This window comes from Mobula hypostoma, chromosome 15 (genome assembly GCF_963921235.1).
Source record: "Mobula hypostoma chromosome 15, sMobHyp1.1, whole genome shotgun sequence".
Taxonomy (NCBI): domain Eukaryota; kingdom Metazoa; phylum Chordata; class Chondrichthyes; order Myliobatiformes; family Myliobatidae; genus Mobula; species Mobula hypostoma.
Window position 1 is genome coordinate 38,477,066 of NC_086111.1, and position 24,568 is coordinate 38,501,633.

At 40.2% G+C, this 24,568-nt stretch overlaps 1 protein-coding gene across 7 annotated transcripts in view; it reads left to right on the plus strand.

Annotated features, from left to right (window-relative positions):
- The window catches only part of foxp1b (forkhead box P1b), a 570,970-nt gene that overhangs the window by 40,782 nt on the left and 505,620 nt on the right, over positions 1-24,568 (plus strand). Inside the window, exon 2 of one of the 7 annotated variants that reach the window (XM_063067911.1) lies at positions 4,731-4,881. The exons of the other annotated variants lie outside the window; for them this stretch is intronic. The gene's annotated coding sequence lies outside the window, so the exon portion shown is untranslated. The remainder of the gene's footprint in view (positions 1-4,730; positions 4,882-24,568) is intronic. 7 annotated transcript variants of the gene reach the window in all.

The window sequence follows — 24,568 nt, forward strand, 5'->3', positions numbered from 1 at the left end:
CTTAGCATATTTTCATGGTGTTCCTCTGTCCGCTAGTGCTACTCTTGGCAATATTACTGTAAACATATTTGATGCATCTGTATGACATTTCTGTCTCTGCTATTTTAATACAGGCCTTAACCCATCTAATGTAAATAAATGAACACTTCCTCTAAATGGTGGAGAAATGTATGTCATTCTAATATTTTAAACATCTGTCCACCAATATTATCTGGTTATTTCTGAGTTATAATCGCTCCGTTAACTATTTCGACATCTATTATTTGCATATAATGCTGCACTTTCTGTCCACAAATCTTCCTTCCTATATGATGGTTTTGCGCAATGCTTTTTTATGTCAACATCTAGCATTGAAATTATCTGTGTCAACATTTCTGAACTATTTTGTAACTTTGCAAATATCCATAGGGAAGGTGTTTAATGAACCAACTGAATCACTTACATGCTTTTTTAAATTGTCCATTATTTCTTTCTCAACTGCAATTAAGCAAACATAAGCAAATAAAATATAATTCTTGTTTACTGTTATATTCTGTTTTAATGCATTCTGGAAATGCATTAAAATGCATCTTTTCCTTTTTACAAAGCTTGCAAACCTCTACACAACACCACATTTCACATTGCTGTCACATCCTGGAATAGGGAGTGTTACTGAAGACAAATTTGGGATTTGGGAATAAGTACAATTTCCCAGGATATGTCAGTAATTTTTGCTGATCTAATGAAAAAATGCTTCACTCTTAGTTGTGGACAAAAAATATGTGTTTTATTTTATGAACTTTGGATGCCATCAGATAAGCCTATTGTTTGATTGTTAGGTTCTTGTCTTTCCTTCATCACCCAAGTTATAGACACCAAGATTCTGAGATTCTTATCATCCGGTTGCATGGCAAGAGAGGTTAAAGGGGAGCTGATGGAAAATGAATTTGGAGAGTAGAGGGCAAAGGAGTTGACATGGAGATTGAAATCATTCCAGGAACCCACATTCCCCTTCTTAGTGATGGCATTTCATAATATTCTCCTGCACGTGGCTATTTCCGCCAGTTCCCAGGACTATTAAAGTCTTCATGCTACCAAGGGGTAGGACAGAACTGGTGAAATTAGCATTTAGTCCCCAGTATTGTTTGATTCCAACCACATACATCCTTTCTCTGTATTCCTACTTTTAAAACTGTGTGAAAGAATAATAATTAGAGTGCAGTGTTTAACAGTAGAACCAGACAGAACCACAAACCTTGATCATCAATAAAATTCCACGAACAACATGTAAGAAAAATGAAATATTATATATTCTCTCACAATCTAGCCTGGTTTTAACTGAAGTGCAATTTTACCTTTTAGTGCTTTACCATACTTTCCATTATGTGCCCCACCCAATTATATTATGGATGCTATTTCTCTGTTGCAGTTGCATCTACTGCTTTTTCAGTCATCTCAATATGTTTTATTTCTTTTGAGGTTTTCATTATCCTCTTTCAAGCCCATACTGTGATTCAGCTTCTTTTTTCTTGCTTCTACCCTTCCATTCTAATCTTTAATGGCTTTAGTCTCTTATCTCCGCTCGTTTGCCCACACCCTTCTGAAATGATTTCCCATCTGCTCTCCCTTCATCTCTCCCGCTGTGTAAATACTGCTCACACAGCAATGCCCAAACATTGAAATTTACCAACTCATAGGGCTTCTTTATTCCCACAAAGCTGTCCTGAAATACTCACATGTATGCTCTGCCACACACACGTCCCTTTTTCCTTTGAAATCCACTAGCTGCGTCCTTCCTCCCTAGAAATATTTGCAGGCAAGCCAGTTAAACCTGCACGTGTAAACTCCTAACTCCAGTCTTTGTATTTTAGTTACTGTAAATCAATGGCTGGCAGTGCCTCTAGAGTCATAATCCAACAAGAACCATTGCCTGTACGAAAGATGTGGTCTAATGATGAAAACATTGTTCTGAGCTTTCTTTGAACTTATGTTCTAATTATGTGGCTAACATTTTTGTGGACAAAACTGTAACAGAATGATCAGACTGGCTAATATCATTAATAAAAGTTAATGATGCAAAATATTAGTGTAAAAATAATTTTAATTTCTGAGTAGAATGTAGAATTATACATAGACCTTTATGCTACTTGTAATTGGAGATCAGGACAGTTTTTGCAATATATAATGTGACAAAGTAATTTTGTTGCATTCAGGTCTCGGGTTGCTGTTTTGTACTTTGCATCTCCCTTCCCCCATTTGACATAGTGCATTACAAAATAAAACATAACATCAGGGAGGGGCAGAGATGAACAGTAGCACTATTAACATTGGACTGTATTTGGTTTAAGTTCCACATTTGATGTGACAGCTTTGCTCTGGTCCACAGCAAATTTATAAAGAGGCATATTTCAAATCAAAAATAAGTTAGTTTTTATTTTACCATGACTGGTTAGCATGATGACTTGTGCTTTTTGAAAAATAACCTAACCGTGAGGGTTTCAGCCCAGAAGGAAGTAGACTCGGAATTTGAAATATGCTTTATGAAATAATTTCCTCCTTACTGAAATTCCAGCATGGTGTCTAAAATGACACAAGCATTCATTTAAACCACAATACTCACAGTTTTCAGTTCCCTATCAGTTTATCTCAGTTAGAGGCGAAAAGGTTATGAGAGAGCAACACAACGTTATCTAGATTAGTGCAACAGAAATAAATTTGCCATGGTTCCTGTACATAAACATGGGTGACAATTCCTAATGATAGTATGTAGGTACGTAGACTTTGTGCTTCAGGGATGAATAGCTTGCTGACTTTATGCTGCCTCACACATGAAGAATGAACTCATGGTTAAGCTACAGGAACACACTTGTACTTTATGAGACCAAGCTCAGACACTGACATTGTCCATTAAAGAGGGTGAAACTCTTAGCCCATTGGTACTGCCAGGTGATGTGAAACACTAATTCTTGTGACCTTCAGCAGTTCTTTCACTTCTTGCAGACTGTGGGGTCAATCCGATAATGGTCAGAATTATGAGTTGTTAGACCCACACTTGATATGGTGGGGCTTTTCCTATGTGGGGCACTGATTGTATGCCACCTTCTCTTTCAAGAGAGTGAAGAATAAATTTATGTACAGTGTGCTGAAAGTCTAACTCTGTGGAGGTTAATTTTGGGGAGGGGGAGTGGGGGCAGAATAAATTTAATAACATGCATTGGGGTTTTTATATTCTATTAACTGGTACCCATTTAATTCTGAGCACAATGTACACACACAATTATTTTCACATGTCAATTATCATGACTTTCACATTTGGTCACCCCCATTCATCCTGTTGCTTGCCTTAAGAGCAAGCTGAATTCCATGAGAGGCTAACACCTGTCTTTTAAAGGGAAGGTGGTTTTCAGACAGAACTTGGTGGTAGAAGTCTTTGAATCAGAATCAGGTTTAATATCACTGGCATACGTTGTGAAATTTGTTGTTTTGCAGCAGCAGTACATTGTAATACATTGTAATAAAGAAGTATAAATTACAATAAGTATATAAAAAAGAAAAAGAAATTTAGTAGTGCAAAAAGAGAGGAAAAAATATTGAGGTAGTGTTCATGGGTTCATTGGCCATTCAGAAATTTGATGATGGAGGGGAAGAAGCTGATCCTGAAACATTGAGTGTGTATCTTTAGGCTCTTGTACCTCCTCATTAATGGTAGCAATGCAAAGAGGGCATATCCTGGGTGATGGGGGTCCTTACATCAGACATCCCACCTCTCCCGGGAGTTCCGGGAGTCTCCCACATATCAATAGCAGCTCCCTGATGCCCACAAATTATACACAATATCCCAGAAATCGATTTTTTAGAGAGGGAGAGGGAGAAGGAGAAAAAAGAAAGAAAATGAATGAATCCTGCTTGATCTCTCTTGGTGCTAAGTAGACCTATAAGCTTTCTCTGTGGGTGGGCCTTACAGTCGACCTCTCTCTCTCTCTTCTATACTCCATCAGTTCAGTTACTGCCGTCTGCAATTACGCTGGAATCATCCAGACAGCCGTTGGTGATAAAGTACAAAAGCCTGATGAAGTAATTCCCAAGGCTGGCGGTGACAACCTGACTACGCGAGGCTGTCCTATATGGGCGGGGCGTGTTGGCGTCTTAAAGGGGATTAGAGCGGGGTTTAACATGGAGCAAAATTCCAAAATCGTCCACTAAGACATCTTTAAAAATGCACTCGCAGCAAGCAAATTCTTCAGGTTTTTTTTTCCTGAAACACTTCCACTTACAGGTACATCGAAGCCCGCGATGGGCTGGGTTTAAGTGCAGCCGTTTTCAGAAGAAAAACTGACTTTAATAAGTACCTGGCCCCCACCGAGGTCTCGTCATTAGGACAGCGAACTGTTTACCTGTGCTGCGCACTTTATATGCATTTTGAATTACACTTTATTAAATAATATGGTAATATATTGTTTTATGTGGTGTGTGTGATATATGTATTGTGGCTACACTGTGGTCCAGACAGAGGTTGTTTCGTTTGTGGACAATCAGCCAGATGACAATAAACTTGAACTTGAAGATACAAAACTTCTAAATCATTCATTTAAAATCCCCCATTTTGACGTAAAAAAGTAAGTTCTGATCCTGACTATTGCAGGCAATGTGTGTGTGACTACGGACGTATATGCGATCGGACATTGTGCGAATGGACGTTAAACGGTGCACACCTGTAATAAGGATACACCTTATGCTTTTATTTCTTTTAGGGACCACAACATATTAGGGAGGCTAAGTGCAGGGAAGGCTGCTCAAGTATTTCACAGTTCTTCAGCAGAAAACCAAAGTCTGACAGAGAAGGTCACTGGAGCTGAGGTGTATTTTACATCTTTCATCGTTGAGCATAACCTGCCATTCCAGGTGTGTAAGCACACAGGCAAGCTATTCAGAAAAATGTTTCCTGATTCAAAAATAGCAAAAAACTATGCCTGCTCATCAATCAAGACAACAGCTATTGTGAACATGGCACATTAAGACAGAATTCAGAAGTCAACTGTCTCACAAAACACTTGTGAATCTGATGTCTTGCAAAATTAACAAATTCATTGACACAGACTGCTGAGGTTGAGACCTCCCTGAAATGAGTTTTTGCAGGGTGGGATGTCCGTTACATATTTTGTGCATGTACCCCTTTGCAGATGTTTTGGCAACTTGATGGAGTCAACAATGACCATAGAAGACCATAGATAGAAAAGGAAAGAGTACAGGATACAGATCTATAGGCCTTCATCTACAAGGAGAAAGGGAAAGATTTTGACCCCAAGAGGATCAGGAACTCTTCTAGCTTCACAGTCAAGCAGTAGTAGGAGGTGGTCATAATTAAGCTATGCCCTGAAACCACAGATATTTTACCATATTCATTCATTTTTCAGGGTTTGGGTAATAAATGCTGTCCTGAATGCTGTTCATGTCTTCATACATGTAGGGATGGGCTGTTGCTTTTTTGAGGAGCAAGGAAGGACTGTTGTTTTATTGAGGAATTCCATTCTGGATTCTCTTCATTTAAATCATAGTGCCATCATTCTGCCCTTGAAATCCTCATCTTCCTCCTGCCTCTTTTTCTTAATCCTTCTCCACCGCTTCCTCATAAACGGTTGGCAATGGGTAAGTGTACATAATTGACAGGTTGTTGAGTGTACAGCAGGCTGTCATGTCTGATGGGATACCTTTCTGCATTGTATTGCACATTTCCCAGTGGAAGCTTTGCTTAAGGAAGCAATTGTGCGCTCATCACCTGGTAGTAGCGTATATAGTAAGATCAGGGTTCAGTTTCCGCCCTCCCCGTGACTGCATAGATTTCCTCCAGGTGCTCTGGTTTTCTCCCACATTCCAGAGATTTACAGTTAGGGTTAGCGAGTTGTGGGCATGCTATGTTGGCACTGGAAGTTGGGTGACACTTATGGGTTGCCCAGCACATTCATCACTGATTTAATTTGATTTGATGCACACAAAACAATTCACTGTATATTTCAATGTACATGTGACAAATAAAACTAATCTTTATCTGTTGGTGGTGGCAAAATAGTTCTCTATTGGACACTCACCAATAACCGACAGAACCACTCTATGACGGTTGTCATAGCATCTGTCATGCACCTGGTCTTGACACCTAGAAAACAAGGACACTTGTGTCAGAATCCAGTTTCAGGATTTCAGTTCAGCATTCAACAGTATTGTCCCATAGACCTTGGTGAATAAACTCCTACTCCTCGGTTTAAATACACCACTGTGCAACTGGGTGTTGGACTTTCTAACAAACAGACCCCAGACAGATGGGATGCACAATCACTCCTCCCTCCCCATCATCCTCAACATGGATGTCCCGCAGGGCTGTGTGCTGAACCCATTGCTGTACACTCTGCTCACACATGACTGCACGGCCAAACACCCGAGCAATCACATCGCCACGTTCGCTGATGACATGGCAGCGATGGGGCTCGTCACCGACAATGATGAGACAGCCCACAGAGAGGAGATGGAAGAGCTTGAGGCCTGGTGCCAGGCAAGTAACCTCTTTCTGAAGTCAACAAGACAAAGGGGGTGGTTAACAACTTCAGGAGAACTAGCACCACTCACATCCGCCTTTTCATCAGGGACACAGCAGCGGAAACGGCCAGCAGAGTGCACATCACATACAACCTCTTGTGGTCCCAGAATACATCATACACGGTCAAGAAAGCTCACCAATGTCTCTATTTTCTGAGGAGGTTGAAGAGAGCCGGACTCTACACATTCATACTTACGTCATTCTGCAGGTGTACAATAGAGAGCATCCTGACATGCTGCATCACTGACTGGTATGGAAACTGCACTGCAGCAGACAGGAAGGGTCTACAACAACTAGACAAAGCTGCCCAAAGTATCACCGGCACCAGCCAGTCAGATATACGGAAAGGTGGCAGTAACATCATGCCACCTGTCCTGCTCATGGACTGTTTATCCCACTGCCATCAGTGAGGAGGCTATGTCGTTTCCACACCAGGACCTCCAGACTCAAAAACGGTTACTTTCCCCAACCAATAAGGCTGATCAACACCTCTACCTACTAACTCCACTGCTACTTTATTATTTCCTGTCAGTCACCTTGTATATGTACAGCCTTGTCACTTTATGGGCATGCAATTAATTAATGTATATAACCTGTCTTATGTATTTGTATTTATTGTGTTTTTTATTTATATTGTGTTCTTTATCTTTTGTGGTTTTTTGTGCTGCAATGGATCCGGAGTAACAATTATTTCATTCTCCTTTACACTTGTGTACAGGAAATGACATCAAATAATCTTGAATCTAAGTTTCCTTCTTTAGTGTTAGCTTAAAGTGATTTTTCTGAGTCATGTTTTATGTAGACATCCCTTACACCTAAGTCGTCAGAGTTTGGATTCATATGGGGACCAAAAAAATAAGGGTTCCTTGTTTTTTCTTCATGGTAAAGTCAATATGGCTAATTTTCAGGTTCTGGTTGTTTACCAGCTTTAATCTTCCAGCTGTTTTTAAGGATCAGCTACACACTGAGACAGTGATATTACTTTTAGTTTCTGTACAACTCTTTGCTGAGGTAGAACAGTGATTTATTATGCCAATTTCAATTCTGCCGTTGTTTATCTCCTACCTAATTTGTGACATATTTTATTCAACATGATCCTACTCCCAATGTTTCAGGCTTCCTTCTCAGTGGCCAGTGGCTTCCCTTTTGAACACTTCTGAAGGCTTGCTATCTGCCTTTTTAACCACAGACCCTAGTTCCACCTGTTTTTCACAGGCAAAACCAATTCTCTCCTTTGATTCATGCAGCAAACTGCATTGCATTAAGGGATAGATATGCCTATATTGAAAGCACCCTAGCAGTTATTAAAATGAAACCCCCTTGATTTAAAAGTTTTAAAAGTATGTAAGAATTGTTAATGTGGCTTAAAATGTTGTTTCTCCCATAAGCAAATATGCTGAACAAACCATTGCCACTAGTAAAAAGTAAGTATTATTTTTCTGGAATATTGTTACCCTCATGCACAACTCTGTCACACCCTTTTGAATTTGATTCTGCAACTTAGGGAAGATTTCTGCCTGTGATGGATGATTTCTTTATCTATTGGCTGGTGAATCATACCCAAAGAAATTAGATGAACTTAGCCTTCCTTGAGCAAAGTGCTTTTGTAACACAATCCTTGTAGTCATGTACGGTATCTAATTGGTCCCCAACCTGGAAATAACAGAAATCACAGAAAATTATCACTATGGTTGTTGCTGCAACTAATAAGCCAATTCTGGCAGTATTTTGCAGTTAGAGGTGTGGTTGCTGTGCATTGCAGATCTTTATGAGGACCTCCTTGGAGAAGCAAGGCCTCCTTCTACACGGTGCTTCTGTTGAGTTAATGTAGGGGAAGTTCTCCTAGAAAACCTGCAGTGGTTAGGGCCTCCTGCCTAGAGGTTGGCTTCTTCATCCGGCGCACTGCTGTGCTCTCAAATCTATCATCTTCTCTGGCAACAAGCCTCTTATGTTTCTAGGCACTGGTCTGGGCAGCTCTACCTTGAGCCATAGCACTCCTTCATGAAACTCCAGTATTATCCAACAGTGAAATTCTGCCAAGTGGGTGCAAGCAGCCCTCCTTCCAATCAATAACCACAAAACCGGCAAATCACTGAGGATCGGATCTCTTTAAACAGTGCAGGGTGCTCTTCCGTTGTTGAATATCAGATTATATTTGAGTTATGTTTGAGGTAAAACATGGCATTAATTCAATTGTTGCATTTTAACTCAACTAATTTCAAAAACTTGAGTAATGTTGACCTGCCGATAGTTTGATGCAAGTAGCATTGAAAGTGAGCAGGTACAATTTGCACACAAGATCAAAGGGTCCACCTTGGAGGTAGGTAATCAGTGGTATTCCACAGGGATCTGTTCTGGGACCCCTGCTCTTCGTGATTTTTTAAAATTATAAACTACTTGGGTGAGGAAGTGGAAGAGTGGATTAGCAAGTTTGGAGATGACACAAAGGTTGGCGGTGTTGTAGTGTAGAAAGTTGTCATTGGTTACAGTGGGACACTGACAGGATGCAGAACTGGGTTGAGAAAATGGCAGATGGAATTCAACCCAGAAAAGTGTAAAGTGATTCATTTTGGAAGGTTGAATTTGAAGACAGAATGTATGGTTAATAGTAGGATTCTTAGCTGTTTGGAAGAACAGAGGTCTTGGGGGCCCTTAGAACTGCTGCACCAGGTGATAGGGTGATTAAGAAGGCCCCTGGTGCATTGGCTTTCATAAGTTGGGGATTGAGTTCAACAGCCATGAGGTACTGCTGAACCTCTATAATATAAAACTCTGCTTAAGCCAGAGTTGGAATATTGTGTTCATTTCTGGTTGCCCTGGTTATTTATAGGAAATAGAAGCTTTAGAGTGGATGCTGAGGAGATTTAACTGGATTAGATGCCATCAGTTTAAAATTCAATATGCAAAAAATAGGTCTGGTTGAGATTTTAAATCGGAGAATTTTTTTTATATATTTGGTATCAGAAAGGATCTGGCAAGTATGGATTAGGTCAGGCTGTCTTCTGGCAAAAGTGCACTTGGTAAGTGGGAGGCCTTCAGAAGTGAAATTTTGAGAGTACAAAGCTTGCATGCGCCTGTCAGAAAAAAAGGTAAGGATAACAGGGATAGGAAACCTTGAATTTCAAGAGATTTTGAGGCCTTTTGTAAGGTTAAAAAAGGAGCTGAATAGGCAGGTAAGATCAAATGAGGTGCTTATGGAGTATAAGAAATGCAGGAGAACATTTAAAGTAATCAGCAGTGCTAAAAGAAGGCATGAGGTTGCTCCAGCAGACAAGGTGAAGGAAAATCCTAATGGATCTATGAGAACTAGATTTAATATCACAGCCATATGTCAAGGAATTTGTTAACTTTATGGCAGCAGTACAATAAAATACATAAGTAAATATGGAGAAAATATCTGAGTTACATTAAGTATATATACGTCTATAGGCATCACAGGTAGATAGGGTTATAAGGAAAGCTTTTGGCACATTTGACCTTCGTAAATCAAAGGATTGAGAACAGGAGATGGGATGTTATGTTGAACTTGTATAAGGCATTGGTGAGGCCTACTTTGGAGTATTGTGTGCCATTTTCATCATCTACCTACAGGAAAGATGTAAATAAGGTTGAAAGAGTACAGAGAAAATTTATAACGATGTTGCTGGGTGTGGAGGCCCTGAGTTATAAGGAAAGACTGCATAAGTTAGGATGTTATTCCCTGGAACATAGAAGACTGGGAGGAGATTTGATGGAGGTATACAAAATTATGAGGGGTATTGACACCTAAGTGCAGGCAGGGTATTTCCACTGAGGTTTGGTGAGACTACAACCAGAGGTCATGGGTTAAGGACGAAAGGTGAAAAGTTTATGCAGAACATGAGGGGCAACTTTTTCACTCAGAGGTTTGTGAAAGTGTGGAACAAACTGCCAACGCAAGTGGTGCATGTGAGTTTGATTTCAATGTTTAAGAGAAGTTTGGATAGGTACTAGGATGGAAGGGATATGGAGAGTCCTATTGTCCTGGTGCAGGTTGATGGGAGTAGGCAGATTAGATGGTTTCGGCACAGATTAGATGGGCTGAAGGGCCTGTTTCTGTGCTGTAATTTCCTATGACTCTACAACTCTTGAGAGGAAGTCCTATGAGAATGGGTTGAGCAAGCTAGGGCTTTTTCTTTTTGGAGCAAAGGAGGGTGAGAGGTAATTTGATAGATGTGTACACGATGATGAGAGGCATGGATCAAGGGGACAGCTTTGACTTTTCCCCATGGTGAAAATAGCTAATATAAGGGAATACACTTTTACGGTGATTGGAGAAAAGTATTTTTTGGGGGGGGGGGATGCCAGAGGTATGTTTGCTTTACTAAGAGTGGTGGGTGTGTAGAATGTGCTGCCAGTGGTGATAGCAGAGGCAGATACATTAGAGACATTTAGGAGATGCTTAGACGTGCAAATGGATGAATGAAAAATGGAGGATTACAAGCTATGTAGGAGGGAAGGGTAATACTGACCGTGGAGTAGGTTAAAAGTTTGGCACAATGTTGTAGACCAAAGGGTCTGTACTGTGTTGTATTGTTTTACCTTCTATTAGTCTCCATAAAACAAATTGTATAAAAAAAAAGAGACAGAAACTGACCAAATGACTCTTAAAGCCTTCTTCAACATTTAATATTAGGTTAGCTCCTGGGTATCAAGTCTGTTTTCTTGGCTGATGCCTGAGCTCTAGTTCTTATGTAGTTCAAAAGTCTGTCAGTCTCACCTTTGATTTTAATTCACAGCCCTCTGCAGTTGAGAATTCCAAATATGCATCCCCTTGCATGAATAAGTTTGTACTTCTGTCTGTTCTGAGTATCATTTCTTTTTCAGTTTTGCAGTTACATTCTGACTGTGGTTGTGTAGTCATTTAGTTCCATTTAATAGAATTTATTTATTTTGTCAGTCTATTGTGGGCACCTGAAATTAAATTTATCTTGTGCGCAATGTAGATTTAGAATTTGAGTGTTTGTACACAGCAACAGGGTTAACCCTTGTCATACGGAAACGGAAGTTTAGTTTTATAAATCCACAGCTTTAGCACTGATAGGAAAAATAGCCAGATAGTCTGGCTTAGTTTTGAGCAGTTCGTTTTTACAGACTAAAATATGTACTTTAAAAATACAGCTCAAATGCTTTTCTAATGTGGGGTTAATATTGTACCATCTACTTGTATCTTCAGAAATTGTGACTGTTATTCGGTGTATGGCTTATTTAAATAGATAGTTATCAGAATAAAAGGATGTTTCTTTAAAACTGAGATGAGGAGGAATTTCTACAGCCAGTGTGGAAGATCTGTAGAATTCATTGCCACTGAATGCTGTGGATGTCAAGACATGGGTGTTTGTAAGGCAGAGAGTGATAGTTTCTTGACTGGTAAAGGGGTTAATGGTTACAGGGAGAAGGCAGGAGAATGGAGTTGATTTTTAAAAAATCAGCCATAAAAGAATGGCAGAGCAGTCCTGATGAGCTGAATGGCCTAATTCTGCTCTTATATCATTGGTACCAATGACATAGGTAGAAAAAGAGAGGAGGTCCTGAAGAGAGAATTCAGGGAGTTAGTTGGGTAGGAAGCTGAAAAGCAGAACTTCCAGGGTAGTAATCTCGGGATTGCTGCCTGTGCCACATGCTAACTAGTGCAAGAACAGCATGATCAGATATATTAATGCGTGGCTGAGAAACTGGTGTAGGGGGCAGGGCTTTGGGTTCCTGGATCATTGGGGCATCTTCTGGAGGAGGTATGACCTGTACAAAAAGGATGGGTTACACCTGAACCCAAAGGGGTCCAATATCCTAGCGCAGGCAGGTTTAATAGAACTGTTAGGGAGGGTTTAAACTAATTTGGCAGGGGGATGGGAACTGGCCTGATAGGGCTGAGGAAGGGGAAAACAGAAATAAATCAAAGATAGTGTGCAAAAGAGATGATAGAAAGGACATGCAGGAGATGAGGCATAACCACAACCAGTGGGATGAGCTACAGGACAGTAGAGGTGTGGTGCAGTTAAAACAGAAAGCAACAAATACTGGACTAAAAGTGTTGTATTTGAATGCACACAGCATAAGAAATAAAATGGACAATCTTGAAATTCAGCTACAGATTGGCAAGTATGACGTTGTGGCCATCTCTGAAACTTGGCTAAAGGATGGCTGCCTTTGGGAGTTGAATGTCCAAGGATATATGGTGTATTAGAAAGTAAGGTTAGTCGGCAGAGGGGGTGGTGTGACCCTGTGTGTAAGAAATAATATTAAATCATTAGAACAGGATGACATAGGATCGGAAGGTGTAGGATCTCTATGGGTTCAGTTAAAGATGGCAAGGGTAAAAGGACCCTAATGGCAGATGTATACAGGCCTCTAAACTGCAGCTGGGATGTGGATTACAAATTACAGCAGGAGATAGAAAAGGCATGTCGTAAGGGCGATGTCATGATAATTGTTGGGGATTTTAACATGAAAGTGGATTGGGAAAACCAGGCTAGTACTTGACCTTGAGAGAGAATTTGTAGAATGTCTAAGGGATGGCTTTTTAGCACAGCTTGTTGTTGGGTGCACTAGGGGATTGGCTGCGCTGGATTGGATGTTGTGCAATGATCCGGAGGTGATAAGAGAGTTTAAGGTTAAGGAACCCTTAGGGAACAGTGATCACAATATGATTGAGTTCACTTTGAAATTTGAGAAGGATAAACTCAATTCCATTGTATCAGTATTTCGGTGGCATAAGGGAAATTACACGGCATGAGAGGGAAACTGGCCAAGGTTGACTTGAAAGGGATGCTAGCAGGAAGGACAGCAGAGCAGCAATGGCTGGAGTTTCTGCAAAAAATGAGGGAAGTGCAAGACAGATATATTCCAAATAAGAAGAAAATTTTGAATGGAAGAAGGACACTATTGTGGCTGATCAGTGAAGTCAGAGTCAGAGCCAAAGCAAAAGCAAAAGAGAGGACATACGAGGAAGCCAAAGCTAGTGGAATAGAAAATGACGCTGGAGATATTGTAATGAGAGACGCAGGGATGGCAGAGGAACTGAATGCGTATTTTGCATCAGTCTTCACAGAGGAAGATGTCTGCAGTATACAAGAGTGTCAGGGAAGTGAAGTACGTGCAGTGAAAATTACGACTGAGAAGGTGCTCAGGAAGCTTAATGGTCTGAGGGTGGATAAATCTCTTGGACCTGATGGAATACACCCTCGGGTTCTGAAGGAAGTAGCTGGAGAGATTTCAGAGGCATTAACAATGATCTTTCAAGAATCGATAGTTTCTGGCATTGTACTGGATGACTGGAAAATTGCAAGTGTTACACCGCTATTTAAGAAGGGTGGGAGGCAGCAGAAGGGAAACGATAGACCTGCTAGCCTGACAACAGTAGTTGGAAAGTTGTTGGAATCAATTGTTAGGGATGAGATTAGAGAATACTTGGAGGCACATGACAAGATAGGCCAAAGCCAGCATGGTTTCCTGAAAGGAAAATCCTGCCTGACTAACCTACTGTAGTTTTTTTGAGGAAATTACAAGCAGGGTAGACAAAGGAGCTGCAGTAGATGTGGTGTACTTGTATTTTCAGAAGGCCTTTGACAAGGTGCCGCACATGAGGCTGCTTAGCAAGATCAAGGGTGCATCTCACCCTAACCATGGACTTTTTACTCTCCTCCCATCCGGTAGATGCTACAGGAGCCTCCACTCCCACACCAGCAGGCACAGGAAGAGCTTCTTCCCTGAGGCTATGACCCTGCTGAACCTCACATCACAGCGCTAAGCAGTATTGCACCCATATTGTTCTGCCTCAGTACTTTTATATTTGTGTGCTGTAGAACTTTCTTTTTATTGGCAGTTATTTTGCAAATAACACTATTCTTTGCATTTCTGGTTAGATGCTAACATGCTTTTCATTGGCTTTGTATCTGCACTCAGCACAATGACAATAAAGTTGCCTCTGATCTAATCTAAGAGCCCATGGAATTACAAGGGAGTTACTAGCATGGGTGGAGCATTGGCTGATCGCATTAAAACAGAGAGTGGGAATAAAGGGATCCTATTCTGGCTGCCTGCCGGTTACCAGTGGAGTTCCACAGGGGTCGGTGTTGGGATCGCTGCTTTTTACATGTATGTCAATGACTTGGACTATGGGATTAATGAATTTGTGGCTAAATTTGCCAATGATACAAAGATAGGTGGAGGAGCAGGTAGTATTGAGGAAACAGAGAGACTTAGATAATTTAAGGGAATGGGCGAAGCAGTGGCAAATGAAATACAATGTTGTAAAGTGTACGGCCGTGCACTTTGGTCGAAGAAATAAATGAGCAGACGATTATTTAGATGGGGAGAAAATTCAAAATGCAGAGATGTAAAGGGACTTGGGAGTCCTTGTGCAGGATACCCTAAAGGTTAAGCTCCAGGTTGAGTGGGTGATGGAGAAGGGGAATGCAATGTTGGCATTCATTTCTAGAGGTATAGAATATAAGAGCAGGGATATGATGTTGAAGCTCTATAAGGCACTCATGAGACCACACTTGGAGTATTGTGTGCAGTTTTGAGCTCCTGATTTTAGAAAGGATATACTGACATTGGAGAGGGTTCAGAGAAGATTTACGAGAATGATTCCAGGAATGAAAAGGTTGCCGTATGAGGAACGTCTGGCAGCTCTTGGGCTGTATTCCCTGGAGTTCAGGAGAATGAGGGGGGAATCTCATAGAAACATTCCAAATGTTAAAAGGCATGCACAGATTAGATATGGCAAAGTTATTTCCCATGGTAGGGGAGTCTAGGATAAGGGGGCACGACTTCAGGATTGAAGGACATCCATTTAGAATAGAGATGTAAAGAAATTACTTTGGTCAAAGGGTGGTAAATCTGTGGAATTTATTGCCATGAGCGACTGTGGAGGCCAAGTCATTGGATGCATTTAAGGCAGAGTTAGATGGGTTCTTGACTAGCCAACGCGTCAAAGGGTATGGGGAGAAGGCAGGGGAGTGGGGATGACTAGAAGAATTAGATCAGTCCATGATTGAATGGCAGAGCAGACTCGATCATGGTCTAATGTGTGTCAGATTTCTCTTGCATGGCTTTGAAAAGATGCTAGTCACTTTCTCACATCAATTAAGGGAAAGATAAGGGAATATCACCCTGAGTCACCAGGGCGTCACTACAGTGTAATTTTGGGAGTGTGAAGTTTCTATTTTAATACCATTCAGCTGGCAAAAAAAATCCACCATTATTTGTCTTCAGAAACACAGAGTATCCACTTTGAACTTGATGACATCTCAATGTGAGTTACTGGTCTGCCATTGGTAATAGGAATAAAGTGGCAGTGGAATTAAATAATGCGGTTGTGCCAATACAATTTAGTGTATGACTTCATTCAATATATTGGTAATAACCCACTAAGTAAACTCACTGACAACATTTGGTTATGCGTGATGATCAGCACATTCATGTGGGAATAGTTTGCCTACCTGCTGTTTCTTGTCTAATAGGTAACTTCTACGCTTATGAACTCATCAAAGAATAGATTGAATAGCAAATTTTCAGAATGTATTAATGGTTCTGAATTCAGCTAGAACAGTTTGGTGAATACATTTGGGCCTTGGCAATGTGATCAATGGAGGGAGAAATCAGGGTTTCAAGTTCAGAGTACCTTGCTGGAAAGTGTGCCTGTGTGAATGTTGAATAACAGTAAGACGAGGCTTCACTGGAGAAAATAAGTCAAGATAGTAATTCAGAGACGTGATCCAAAGCACTGTTAAAATAAGAAAGGTTCAATAAATAAATAGACTTCTTTCCAGTATCACAGTATTCAAATAATTTTTGAATTTTCAAAGCCAAAATTAAGATGATTATTACTGCCAAATATTCCAGGTCTCAATTTTTAACTTAATTTTGTACTCTTTACTATACCTTCTCGATTTGCTTGTTTTAAAGAAGAATTTTGTTTTTGCCTGATACAGCCAATTGATCACTAATGACATGAGTTGTCACAAGATATTGTTTTTGATAGCACCCAACAGGAGGTGAGAAATTTATATTTTGAACACACATGAAAGTGTAGTCTTGTGTGAAGGTTGGCAGTCTGTAATTGTGGGTCAGTTAAATACATGCCTGAGCTTTCCATTGCCCAATTTCTGCATCAGCTTTTTGTTTTCATTAGCATCTTTATTTAGGACCTGGATTCCGAGGGAAGAAACTTAAATTTTCTCAGTGTGTCATTACCAGGAGCCAATCTAACCAAGACGTGGATGTTAATAATATTTAGCCAATGTTAAAATTACTTTTCACAGCAACTAATAGGTCTGTTTTTCAGTTAAACATTGTGTGAGTTACAAGTAAGAGAAAATTTGCGGATGCTGGAAATCAGATCAATACACACAACATGCTGGAGGAACTCAGCAGGCCAGGCAGCATCTAAGGAAAAGAGTAAACAGTTGATGTTTCAGGCCGCAACCCTTCATCAGTTGTGTATGTTTGTGTTCAAAAAGCAGTAACTTCTGTCACTGATAGTTGGCGAGAAATAAGCAGTAAGATAATTCATAACTGTTTTGCTCACCTTGGTTTCAAGCGTTCAGGCTTGGAGATGCCAGAAACGGCTGGGAGTGAAAATGAAACTATTTCACAACTTCAGCAAGTTAGGAACTACAAAGAATTTGAAGGAGTCAACAATCATCTTGAAATGTTATAAGAAAATGAAGATTTGGAGGATGCAATCATTGGAAGCATTATATGAAGGCAGTCCATTATCTGCACTAGGTGTCTGTACTGATTTGGTTAGTTACACTCAATTAAAAGAACATGACAGTGTACACTGGATGAATTCCTCCATAGATAACTATTAGGAGCTACAGTTTTATAGCACTGTAGTAGTATTGTTAGTGTTCTGATATGTTCTGTATTTCACTTAAATAGATAATTTGTTACTCAGTTAAATTGTAGTTTATCTTTTTTTATACGTTTTTAACTATTTCCGGAAAAACTTTGGCTAACTAGGGCTGCCACTTAATTGGGCCAAAATGTTCTGGTCCTGATGTGTCTGAATTATCCGGAATCCACTATATTTTCATGTCAGGATGGTGTGCAGCTTGGAGAATAATTTCCAAGTGGTGGTATTTCCATCCTTTAGCCAACCTTGTCTATCTTGCTGGTAGAGGTCATAGGTTTGGAAGGTCTTGTGTTAAGGAGTTTTGGTGAGTTGCAACAGTGCATTCTGTAGGTGGTAATAACTGGTGGCAGAGTGAATGTATTTTGGCAAACATTATGTCGTGGACTCTTTAAGACATTTATTGTGTCTAGCATCAGTTTTTTTGGCAATTCCTGTCATCCAGGCATAGTATTACCATCAAATTGACTGATAATTTTCATTGAGAGCAATGCAAGTTGACAGTATATTTTAAAAAGAACTTCCACTTGGCTTCACCTATCACCTTCTAACTAGCCTCCTTCCCCTCACTCCCCCCCACCTTTTTATACTGGCATCTTCCCCCTTCTGTTTCAGTCCTGAAGAAGGGTCTTGGCCCCTAACGCTGACTGTTTATTCATTTCCATGGATGTTGTCTGACCTGTTGAGTTTCCCCAGCGTTTTGTTCATGTTACTTTGGATTTCCACATCTGGAGGCTTTCTCGTGTTTATATTTTAAACATTTTACAATGTCCAAAATAAAAATTAAAACAGATGCATCAGATTATTGAAGCAGCTAAAACAGAACAACAAATAAAAGAATGGAAGATCTCTCTATTCTTAAAAATTTATTGTGTTGAAATACTTTGAAGGAATTTCATCTGAACACATAAGATAGTTTTTGCAGGGCTAGAGAACTTGCAAAGCAAACTATGGTGGAAAGGCTTTAAAACAAAACATCTATTGCAAGTCCTCATTTCTCTCAACCAACAACTCACTCTGATATTGCTTGCAGTCGTGTGCCATTGCTTTATTCCTTATCTTGGTTGCTTGCAAACCTTTCTGCCTACACTGTTCCGTCCCAGTTGAATTCGACTCCAGGCTAATTAAATTACTCATCTACGTTACCCGGTCCCTGATCCTCTTGTTGATCCACCTCTACAACCATCAAGCAGCTTTTGAGATACATTAGAATTTTTAGGCTATTGTGCATCAGCAGTGACCTCAGATTGGTGTCATATTGGACATAAGGCGAACCCTTGGCCATATACTCATTTCATCACTGTTATTACCTACTTCCATCCACTAACATGGTTTGATTCTGTCTGCTCTACTGCTGAAATCCATGGTTATTACATAAAACAGTGCATTGCTTCAGATATATGTGGTAAGCTTCCTGAACACAACTGAGGCATTGTCAATGTGTGCATTGAAACCAGAATTATAAAATTGAATCACCTCAAGTGAAAAGGTTATAGGACATTTTTCAGATGCTACTGAGGATCGACTGTGAAACATGTTTTATCAAAATTGATTTAAGGATGTGGGCAATAAAAACCCAGCAACTGGTAAATTATGTTTCCTTACAATAACAGGTCTGTTGAACAATCTCAAAGAAAAGTAGCCATCACCATGAAAAATCAGATTACTGTGTCTGTTAAGTGCTAGAATTGAACCTGATGTGTTAAAAAGTCGAGTCCATCCTACCCCTTGTTCTAATCTTGTTGCCACGAGAGCAAGTAAAACAAATAAAATAAGCTATTTTAGTAAGCTAGAATTTGGACAAGTTTGTATCAATCAAGCCAGAAGGCGTTGTGCATATAAACAGACCTGGGGTTCAAAATGTTTTATCAGCTAAGCTGGTATTTGAAGATTAGGTTTCGAACACATCTGAGAGTGAGAATAGACAACAAACACAAATATAACATGGACTGTTATTGAGCACGGAGAGCATGGTACTGATATCTGATTAATTCACACTGTGCTTTTGTATTGGCTGCATATTTTCTGTGTGTTCATGTAGTTTATTTCAATAATATCTGCATGGCATGGCATTGTTCTGATTTAACATTAGAACAAATACTTTGTCATTGCTGTGCTTTGAACTGCCAAATCAAGCTTAATACTGCACTATGGTAGTTTACACTCACCATTTTGTGCAGATTGAATGAATCAATGGTATATAAATAACATAGGTAAAGTACTTTTTCTATAGATTTTAATATATAAAATATTATACATAAAATATTTCCATTTCATTTTATGGCTCTGAGTCATCTGGTTCCAGCTTCATGGTCTTTACTATTCTTTATGAATGAGCCTAAGTAATGAATTATAGGTGATTTGACTCTAGGGACATTAAGTTTGAGCCTCGTGCCAGATAAATCAACACATTTTAGGGGAAATTTGAAAATTCAAAACAAGTGTCCGGCAGATCACACTTCTTCCTAAATCAGAGGTGGTAAGATTGGTTGTATAACTCAGAAATATTTCCAGGTGGATGCAGGTGATTTGGAAATCAGTAGAAACTATGTTGGACCTTTCTATTCTGTACAATTATACAGTAAGTCACCAGCACCGTTGCTAAAAGTCAGTTATGAAGATTTCCAGAAACTTTCTATTGGATCGTGCAGTGATATGATAGAAGCAGCCTCTTGCAATGTCATTGGAATATTCAAAACAGATGTTGAAATTACTTAGTCATTTTAAAACACCACCTTTCAAATTCAGTAGCTATTTCATGTTCCAGTATACAGTTGTGCAATTTAAATGATATCAATCAATGTAAGTTGGAGAAACTGTTGGTAATAAAACCTTTACTTTTATTTCTTGCATGTTAGTAACCTAGAAATTCACTTGTTGATCTGATTCATACAAATTTTAATGATTCTAAGGCCTGGCTGACCATTATTTGGACACAGCTCTTGAGCAGAGTGCAACACTACTTTCTTAGAAACAAATCCCAAGGGGACTGACTTCAGCTGGGATCTCAGTTTGAAAGATTCCAGGCAACACACACAAAAGTTGCTGGTGAACGCAGCATGCCAGGCAGCATCTCTAGGAAGATGTACAGTTGAGGTTTCGGGCCGAAACCCTTCGTTAGGAATGCTTTTCTCCCGTCAAATATTGAAAGATTCCAGGTGGTTTTAGCAGTTTACAGAAGAAAGGGAAAGAGTAGGCCTGTCAACACTTTATCATTTTACCATTAAAATAAAATGGCTAAATTTTCATCAGTGCCATTTTACTGCATGAACCCCATTTTCCTAGATTATTTTGTATATTTAAAGTCAATCAATCTAATGAATGTACTCGGCCACAGAGCCTTCACAACACTCTTGGGTAGAGAATTCCACAGATTCACTACCCTCTGAGTGAAGAAATCATCTCATTTCAGTCATGAAGGTCTGACCCATTTGGGATGGTTACCTTTAGCTTTAGGTACTCCAGGCAGGAGAACTGTTAGCTTGATATCAACTTGTCTAGGTAGTCTAGCCCCATTAGAATTTTATACATTTCAGTGAGGTGTTCTGCCATTCTTTCACATCAGCTTAAGTTCTCCTCATATTACGGATCTGCCATCCCAGAAATCAATCAGGTGAACCTAGACTATATACCGTCTATTGCAGAGAGACCGGACCTGCGCACAGTATTTCAGATGTAGTCTCACCAGGGCTCTTTTCCAATTGTGGCAAGATGTCACTACTGTTGGTACTTAGGGCCAACACACTGTTAGTTACTTGTAACTGCATCTTAGCAAGGAAATCCGAGTCCTGTGTACAGTAGCTACACTTAGAAAAATGTTTCCACTATTCACTTTTTCTCATTTTTTCCTTCATTTTATTTCACCTGCCATGTCCTTGCCTAGTCGCTTAACCTGTCCTTAGATTTATGAAACCGCTCTGCATCCTGCTCACAGGCCCCACTGCTGTCTCACTTTGAATCATGAAAAAAAACTCGAATATTTCATACTTGAACCCCTCATCTGACACTTGATGTCATCATCAATGCAGTGTGCAGATGTTCCTTGTCAACATTACCCAGGAGCTGTCAGAGTGCTGATTGTATTCTGGTGTGACAGCTGAAGGACTCCTTGTTAAAGGTACAGTTTAGAGGTATAATGCTACCAGTTCAAGAAACTTAACCCCTAATGCCTGTTATTCTTCTGTGCAGCCTTTGACAAGTCTTTTCTGAGTTTCATCATTGTGGCTTTTTTTTCTTGTCATGGAGTTGTAAATACAGATTCTAGGAATTTTTCATTTCCACCATGTTCAATTGGCTAGATTCAGTCCAGATGAAAACTCTGGACCCAAAAATTTGACTGTCCATTTCCCTTCATAGATGCTGCCGGATTAGCTGAGTTCCTGCAGCTCTTTGTGTGCTGTTCCAGATTCCAGCATCTGCAGCCACGTGTGTCTCTATCTCCAACCAGCTCTCATTTGTATTGGTGACATTTGTTCTTCTGCTCTGGAGAAGACATGTTAAAATGGCAGTGCATGAGGAACCACATGCCAGTTTTGTTTGCAACTCCCCTGCAGCAAAATTCTCTTTCATACAGCATTAAATACAGAGTGTTTTTTTTTAAGATTATTAAAGAAATCAGGGGAGTCATGGATTACAGAAGTGCTGCTGAGTATCTTGGAGAGGGAAACAAAGGTTTGAGTTGGGGGTTCAGATTTGGTTGAGTTGGGAGCTCAGGTGCATTGGTGCAGGGGATGGAACTTCAGGAGATGTAGCACCAGTGATTGAACATAGAACATAGAATAGTACAGCACAGTACAGGCCCTTCGGCCCACAATGTTGTGCCGACCCTCAAACCTTGCCTTCCATATAAACCCCACCTTAAATTCCTCCATATACCTGTCTAGTAGCCTCTTAAACTTCACCAGTGTATCTGCCTCCACCACTGACTCAGGCAGTGCATTCCACGCACCAACCACTCTCTGAGTAAAAAACCTTCCTCTAATATCCCCCTTGAACTTCCCACCCCTTACCTTAAAGCCATGTCCTCTTGTATTGAGCAGTGGCGCCCTGGGGAAGAGGCGCTGGCTATCCACTCTATCTATTCCTCTTATTATCTTGTACACCTCTATCATGTCTCCTCTCATCCTCCTTCTCTCCAAAGAGTAAAGCCCTAGCTCCCTTAATCTCTGATCATAATGCATACTTTCTAAACCAGGCAGCATCCTGGTAAATCTCCTCTGTACCCTTTCCAATGCTTCCACATCCTTCCTATAGTGAGGTGACCAGAACTGGACACAGTACTCCAAGTGTGGCCTAACCAGAGTTTTATAGAGCTGCATCATTACATCGCGACTCTTAAACTCTATCCCTCGACTTATGAAAGCTAACACCCCATAAGCTTTCTTAACTACCCTATCCACCTGTGAGGCAACTTTCAGGGATCTGTGGACATGTACCCCGAGATCCCTCTGCTCCTCCACACTATCAAGTATCCTGCCATTTACTTTGTACTCTGCCTTGGAGTTTGTCCTTCCAAAGTGTACCACCTCACACTTCTCCGGGTTGAACTCCATCTGCCACTTCTCAGCCCACTTCTGCATCCTATCAATGTCTCGCTGCAATCTTTGACAATCCTCTACACTATCTACAACACCACCACCCTTTGTGTCGTCTGAAAACTTGCCAATCCACCCTTCTACCCCCACATCCAGGTCGTTAATAAAAATCACGAAAAGTAGAGGTCCCAGAACAGATCCTTGTGGGACACCACTAGTCATAATCCTCCAATCTGAATGTACTCCCTCCACCACCACCCTCTGCCTTCTGCAGGCAAGCCAATTCTGAATCCACCTGGCCAAACTTCCCTGGATCCCATGCCTTCTAACTTTCTGAATAAACCTACCGTGTGGAACCTTGTCAAATGCCTTACTAAAATCCATATAGATCACATCCACTGCACTACCCTCATCTATTGGGAAATAGGACATGCAGTTGTCTAGTGGTTGGGATGTAGATGTATGATGATCTGGATGGTCAGGATTCTATTAGCAACAGTGGTGAGGATGGTTAGAATAGGTTGGAGTGCACAGCTATTAGAGAAAATACTTTAGGAGGATTCAGCATGCTAGATGATAAATGCCTGGCCCCTAATTTCAGCAAAGTGAGTGAGGGTGACCCTTTTAACTTGTATCACTCTAGGCCTCAAATCACCAGTTAAGGACGAATAGCCTGTGGGGTTTGTAGATCTCAAATGCAAGGAAGGATTTTGTTCAAGCAACAGATAATTCCTAATGCTGTCAGTAAGGAGTTTATGTGCACTCCTCGTGACAGTGTGCGTTTCTTTCGGGTGCTCTGGTTTCATTTTCATTTTCACCATTTCAATCCGGGGTAACTGTGACTATCCATAATTATTCATGATACCAGACTTGGAGAAACAGCAAGCAAGAGGCATCAGGGCAGTTAAGTACAAAAGTATTTGAATAGATTGCCAGACAATGTTGGGTATTAGCACCAAGTTCTACCAGAGAGACTCCACTGCTTCTTCCTGTGCTGTATATTGTGTCACTTTTCACAACTGGCAACTTGATTTTATAAGCATCTTAGAACTTCGGAATATGTGCTCTGCAGCTTGGCATTTAATTTCCTCAATAACAATCCAAGTCATAAACATATTTGCTTTTCTTCTTGTCAATCTTCCTAATGCTGATGCTTCATGAATGTTTTGTTATTAGCATGTATGTAGATAAGCTGGTTCACAGCTAGGTGGTGAGGTAATTGTTGCTTGAAATACTATTCCTTGGTAGTGATAATTTATGTGTAACTGAATGATTACGAATTATGTATTAACAAAATAAGCTTCATCAAAGAACAATCTCAACCAAAAATTAAGATAAAATTACAATAAAATGTTATCAATTATCATGTAGGGGATGCAAGGTAAATAGTTTTCATTCTGTAATACACCACTTACCCTGTCCTTAGCATCTATATTTATGGCTAGCGTTATAACCAGCCCCTCATTTTTTATGATAGATTTTAAACAACTCATGTGTTGCTGAGACTGTGATAATAAGGTCATGAACCACGCCTGTTATTTGTATTGAAGTTCTGAATGCTATTTGCTTGCTTTTATTGTTTACACAATT